We start from the raw sequence: 6,790 nt of genomic DNA on the forward strand, positions 1-6,790 counted from the left end.
ACCAACTTTTGGTTATATTTATAATTTAGAATCATCATTGAAGGTGGAGCACGATTGCACAGTTAATTAATTATATTGATGTGCCATTTGTATGCAAGAGTGACATTCCGTTGTATTATGTGCCAATTCGAAAAAGTTATGCGAGTATTGTCTCCCCTTAACAGGTTCATTTTTTTATAATTAAGTTTAGGTTTCTGATATAATTTTGAATAATTACAAAATGTATCAATTCAATATATTTCAGTTTTTGTTATTGGTGTATCAAAAACATTGATGTACGAATATAATTTCATAAATTTGAAATTTTTAAAATGATTACATACCAATATAAAGAACCGTTCATCATTTTTGAAAAAGACTATGAATAAAATTTGAATTACTTTTCTTCCCTTGATGATAGATTGATTGGGAAATGAACCAGAGTTATCTAATGGTAATCACAGAGAAGGGACTAGCAAGCAATTTTTAATTGTAGCTTATTCAACGTTAAAACAATTTTCCACTATAAACGAATGTTACTTTATAACAATAAATACAATCCCCTTCCCTTTCATGAATGTGACCTACCGAATTAGACTATTTACCGGATTTGTAATCACATAAGCAACACGACGGGTGCCACATGTGGAGCAGGATCTGCTTACCCTTCCGGAGCACCTGAGATCACCCCTAGTTTTTGGTGGGGTTCGTGTTGTTTATTCTTTAGTTTTCTATGTTGTGTCATGTGTACTATTGTTTTTCTGTTTGTCTTTTTCATTTTTGGCCATGGCGTTGTCACTTTGTTTTAGATTTATGAGTTTGACTGTCCCTTTGGTATCTTTCGTCCCTCTTTTATACAAATATAAGGACTTTGTTAGCTAAATCTACAAATTTTATTAGATATTATGATTTTTTATTGGAATAGATTAATATGCTACATATTGCAGAGTTATGAACTTAATTAGTTAAAAAATTGCCAAAGACTGTACTGTTGGCTATGGATATATTGTGTGCTCATGGCACAGCCCTTTACAGAACATGCCTTTGAGTTTAGTATTTTCGTTGTTACTTTTTTCCTGTATGGTCCATGAATTAAGCATATCTTTGATTTCTACTAGTAACAGTAGTTATTACTAGACAATCAAATAAGGTAGCAGGCATCAATAGTTTGACTTAAAATGAGACTGCATTGTTTCTCAATTTACACTAGCAAATAAGGAATTGTTTGCCTCTTAAAACTACAAATTTTGTGTACACATAATTGATTTTGTCTATCATACATGCACAATTTAAATTCTTAATAGGTCAGTAAGGCTTTAAAAGGTATTGTATCTGCATACTAAAAAGGCTTGCATAATTATGACACTAGCTCATGAACCAAAGTCCATGTGCCTGTTCAAAACAATATGATTTAAATACAGATCTGTTGTCCATGTATTTCTTTTAGGGATCTGACAACATTCAGTTCTTCCTTCTAATAATGGTCACATGAACTAATGAAATTTCTGCATCCAAATTTTTGCAGATACCATTAAGTATCTTAGTAACTAGCTTCCAAGGATCTTGAAAAGAAAGTTTGAGAGACTTTTCAGAATTAAGTAAGTGATGTGTGGCCATGGGATCCGAATTTCAATTGTTATTACTAGTATGAGTGTTTACTATTAAAAATGCACCTTTTCATTATTTGTCTGCCATTACAGTGTATCATGAAATGTTGTTTGTCAGTTGTTTGTCAGTTATTCAGTCGGTTTTGTTTAAATTATTCACAATCGGTCTTGGGTCAATGAGATTCAAACCATATGGTGTTGATAATTAGCACCGTTGAATGCCATTTACTACTTGTTATATTGCTGTCTCATTGGTTTTTACCCATGAATCTCCTTTTAGTCAGTATAATTTAAAAAAAGTGGTCAAAGTTAAGTTTTTGTGTTTTGGTCTGTTTTTCTTATACTGTATGCAATAGGTCTACTACATTTGGTGTATGTAATGATTGTAAGGTGTACATGTCTAGCTGACATGTGTCATCTGAACTTGACCTCATTTTCATGGTTCAGTGGTTAAAGTTAAGTTTCTAATACTATATGCAATAGGTCAACTATATTTGGTGTATGAAAATATTTTATGATCTATATGTCAGTCGCGCAGGTTTTATTTGACCTTGACCTCATTTTCACAGTTCATTGCCCAGTGTTAAGTTTTTGTGTTTTGGTCTGTTTTTCTTAAACTATAAGCAATAGGTCAATACATTTGTTATAAGGGAGAATTGTTAGCTGTACATGTCTGCCTGGCATGGTCCATCTGACCTTGGCCTCATTTTCATGGTTCATTGGGTCATTGATTTTTTTATTAATGTAAAGTTTATGTGACAGTTGTAATAAGACTTTATATTTAGGACTATCAACATAATATCAATGATAAGTAAAGAAGGTCAGACATTTCAGTGTGCGCACTCTTGTTTTTCTTAGAGTTATTTTATTTGTCCAGTGACAATGTGGGGACGTGGGATATGTGAGCGCGCTCATTCAGGTTCTCTTATTGTCATAATTATAATCACAAAAAAAATATTACATGTATACATTTTGTTTTAATAGTTGTTGGACAATGGAAATGAGATCAAGGACAACGTGTGAACGAGAAAAACATAAGAAAATAAGGCATGGGTCTTCAAATACTTTTTTTTAACAAAGTTGCCAATGGGTTAGCATCCCTATGTGTCGCATTCATTGAAATTCAGTGGGTGCGATTTAATCATTTAAAGTTGTGAGGGAACTTATTTATACATTAAAATATTGTATATAATTGTACTTATTGGGAAATCTTCGGTAAATTACAACAAATCAAGATTCGTTAATGCAGTTTCCATTGGTCTTTATTTTCAATACAGGTTCTTACTGAAGAGCATACACAATTGCATTCCACTACAAGTGACGGTAAAAATTGGTCGTGCATAATTTTCTATAATGTTTAACCACCAATTTCTTGTTTTGTGTTGAGTTGAAGCAATCATTCAGTATTTATTGGTGAATATTTGGCAGTAACAATAATGAGAAGCAAAATCTTATATAAAAATCATGTGCGTATTTGATATATTAACACTTGAGTTATATTTCCAAATTAATCGAAACTTGTTGACGATTGTTAAGAAATTGAATATGGATATGTAATTCCTGTATCTTCAGTGTTGATACAAGTAACCAGATATCCAGATGAATTTAATATATGAAGAGTATTGCGCCCATCCGCAACTATAACATTATCAGAAGGCGTGGTTGCTACATCACGAGGATCAAACGGTCTATCGTCAGTGTTGATGACTGAATGTCCAGTGTAGGTACTTATAATGTCCTCATGTCCCAGTACTACCACTCTATTTTCATTTTTATTTTGATAATCATAAATGAAAATATTATCATTGCTAGTCGAAGTTATTTTCCATGGATAGAACGATGTATCTTTAGTAAGACCTTTCTTATACACTTTCTCACGTTTCCCCTCATGATCCATTACTACCACCGTGCCTTCATGTGTTCCTACTATAATTTTATGTTTTTGTGTTACGTGAATGGACAAAGGATCTGCTTGATTGATCATAGTCATAAATTGTGTCTATCACTAATCCATAAACAAGCCTTCCGATGATATTGCTAGATCACGAACCAATTTTACTAACTTTGTATGATATGTTTCGACAACAGTCATATCAATCTTTGAAGGAACATTGCTAAGTGAACACTCAATATCCTTAATCCCTATAATCTTACATGTTCTCCAGCAGTTTTAATTTTAGGATGAATGTTATTCTTACATACACTACACATCAGTAAGTCACATTCTAAACATTTCCAGTAGATTTTGGGATCACTGTCACATAATTGACACTGGATTGGAGACTGTATTCCTAACTGTGGTTTAGATAGAGCCATATTGAATATAACAGAATGTTATTTGTTTAAAATCTAGATATACATTGTCTAGTAAAGCTTGTCTTTAACCCTTGGTATTAATTCCTTAGTTTGATAGAGTTAAACTGATTTTGAAGTTTTGAATTCCTGCTGGATATATGAAAAGTATACACACAAAGATTGTACACTTTTCCTAGAAAACTTATTTTTATTATATTTCCTGCTGATGGGTATGTTATCTCAAACATTTTTGTATACTTTTAAAGAAATGTGTAACATTTATAAGTGGATATTCATCTGTTAATCTATTTAACAGTGGGTGATAATTAATTTCTTCTTTTTTGATTTTATTCCCATTCAACCTTTCAACTGAACAGTATTTGATATTAAATGTATATAATTCAACAAAGAGATGCAAAAAAAAGAAGAAAAATAATTCTAAAATTAAACATAACTTGAATCTTAATCTTTTACGCTTTGCAAAACTCATATTACTGGAGCTGATATCGAGAAAAAAAGTTATTTACAATATTCCAATTGAAAAAAACCGCCGGATTTAATTAGGTTTTGAAAATACATCAAGTATATAAAAGGCATTATTTTTTAACATTTAGATTTAGATAACTTCTTCATGGAATGAAGTAGTATTAAAAGAAAGAGTTGGACTACAAAATTAGCTGTGAAATAGAATTAAGTTGTAACTCAAACCTTAAATTCATTGTTATGACCTGTTAATTAACAAAAGGTCATTTCTAACTAAAATATTACATGAGTTATATTCCTACTCGCAATTCCTACCATATCTCATCGTTCAAATGTAATCTGGTGTCTAAAACACAATTTATAGTAATTTTAAAAAGTAAAAGAAGGTTTCCCTCAATTTTAGTTTGTTATCCCAATTTTGGTTTTTTGTCTATAGATTTACGAGTTTTGAACAGCGGTATACTACTGTTGCCTTTATTTACTCCACCACAACTAATCCATAGATTAAATTACTACAAAGGAAGGCATGCATTAGTTATAAACTTGCTCTGACAATGAAAAGAATTCTTGAATACAACCAATCAAGAGTCATTTGAGCCAAGTTGGGACTCGAACCTAATCATAAAGAAAGGGATTATCATTCTGCTACATATTCACTGAACACTAAAGATTGAGCAAAATGCCCCTCACCAAGAGAAATGGTTGTGTGCTCCGCAATAGTGACTAGATCCTGATCAACTGTTGGCATGGGTAAATCCAACATAGCTCTCTTCTACTTTCTAATAATCATTACATCAACCAGGGAAATTTCTGTATCCAATTTTGAAGGAGTCATTGAGTATTAGTACAACTAAATCAAAAGGATCTTGAAAAGAAAGTATGTGAGCATTTTCAGAATAGACTAAGTGATGTGTGGACATGGGATCTGAATTTCAATTGTTATAACCAGTGTTTACTATTCAAATACAACCTTTCATTATTTATCTGCTATTTTGTTGATCATACAGACGAACGAACGCACGCACAGACTAGAAAGCATAATGTCCATAAATAAGGCATAAAAAGTATTTTTTAAGTAGCCACTTAACCATTAATATATAGTCAATAAAACTCTTTTGATTTTATTGTGGAGCAGTAGACGGATTTTCACAAACATTCATTTTCACCAGTTGTTAGGCAAAAATCTCAAATAGTTTTTCTTTGAGGGTTCGAATATTTGTTTTCGCCAACTGTCTTTGGCAAACCTACTTATTTTTAATTCCCACCAGGCTAGCAAAGTAATTACCGAAATCATTCCGCTCTGAATAAAAATATTAACGTTGAGTATCAGAGGTCAATGCATGCAGGCAACCTTCATAACCAATTGATCAGTAAAATGCGGTCAAGGTTGAGACTTTTTATGTATGTTGTTCCTATGATTGCTGGCGTTTGTTTTTGTTGAACATCAGTGTTTCTTTTATTACAGTGTTTTCCTCTTATAGTTGATTTGCTTCGGTTTTAGTTTGTAACCCGTATTTGTTTATAAATAGGATAATAAATTCTTTATTTAACGAAGGTAACTCATTTAACATACAATTGTTAATCTCACACAAAGTTTTCTCTCATTCTATTTCACTTTTGAACAGCGGTATACTGATGTTGTCTTTATTGAGGTGAAGCCTGTCTGAAGAACGTGGGGATTCGAAGTTGTAGTGATTTAAAACACGGAATAATCGTCCTCTCTGAAAAGTATAGTCACAAAAAAATCACTTAATTTAAACAGTAGCCTAAATGACAACGGACATGCATGTAAAAGAGTAAATACCGATATTTAGAACATAATTAAGGCATTTGTACCAATAAGTAAAACCCCCGGTTCTTCATATTCTTTTTATTATAAAGTTGACAAAATGTTTGTCAATCCTGTGTCTCGCATTCTCTGACACCTTTGACCGCGATCAAAAACTATGGAAGAACTTATTCATACATTAACCTTTTTGTGTACTAGTAATTGTATTTAATGTGAAATCTGTGTTTTATTAACAACATAAAGTTTGCCTTTGATTTAACTTTCAATTTGGTTCATGTTTCAAAGCTAACAGCATACAATATTGTATTTCAATTGCCAAGAAGGGTGGACAATTGATCGTGCTCGATCCTATTCTCCCAGGATTAACATAAAATCTTTCAGTGCTATATGTTGATTGAAAAACTGATCAAGGATGATTCATCAAGTTTAATCAGGGAATATACAATTTAGCAATTACAATAATAAAAAGCCCAGTCTTGTTTAAAATGATGGATGTATTTGATAAATATGTTGTATACAATTTACATTTGAACAAAATTTCTAAATCAATCGAAACTTGTTAAAGATTGCATAGCAATTAATGAAACAATACATGATTTTAGAACTGTTTCGAGCTTAAAAGTTAGTCTATGGTTTA

This window comes from Mytilus edulis, chromosome 6 (genome assembly GCF_963676685.1).
Source record: "Mytilus edulis chromosome 6, xbMytEdul2.2, whole genome shotgun sequence".
Taxonomy (NCBI): Eukaryota; Metazoa; Mollusca; class Bivalvia; order Mytilida; family Mytilidae; genus Mytilus; species Mytilus edulis.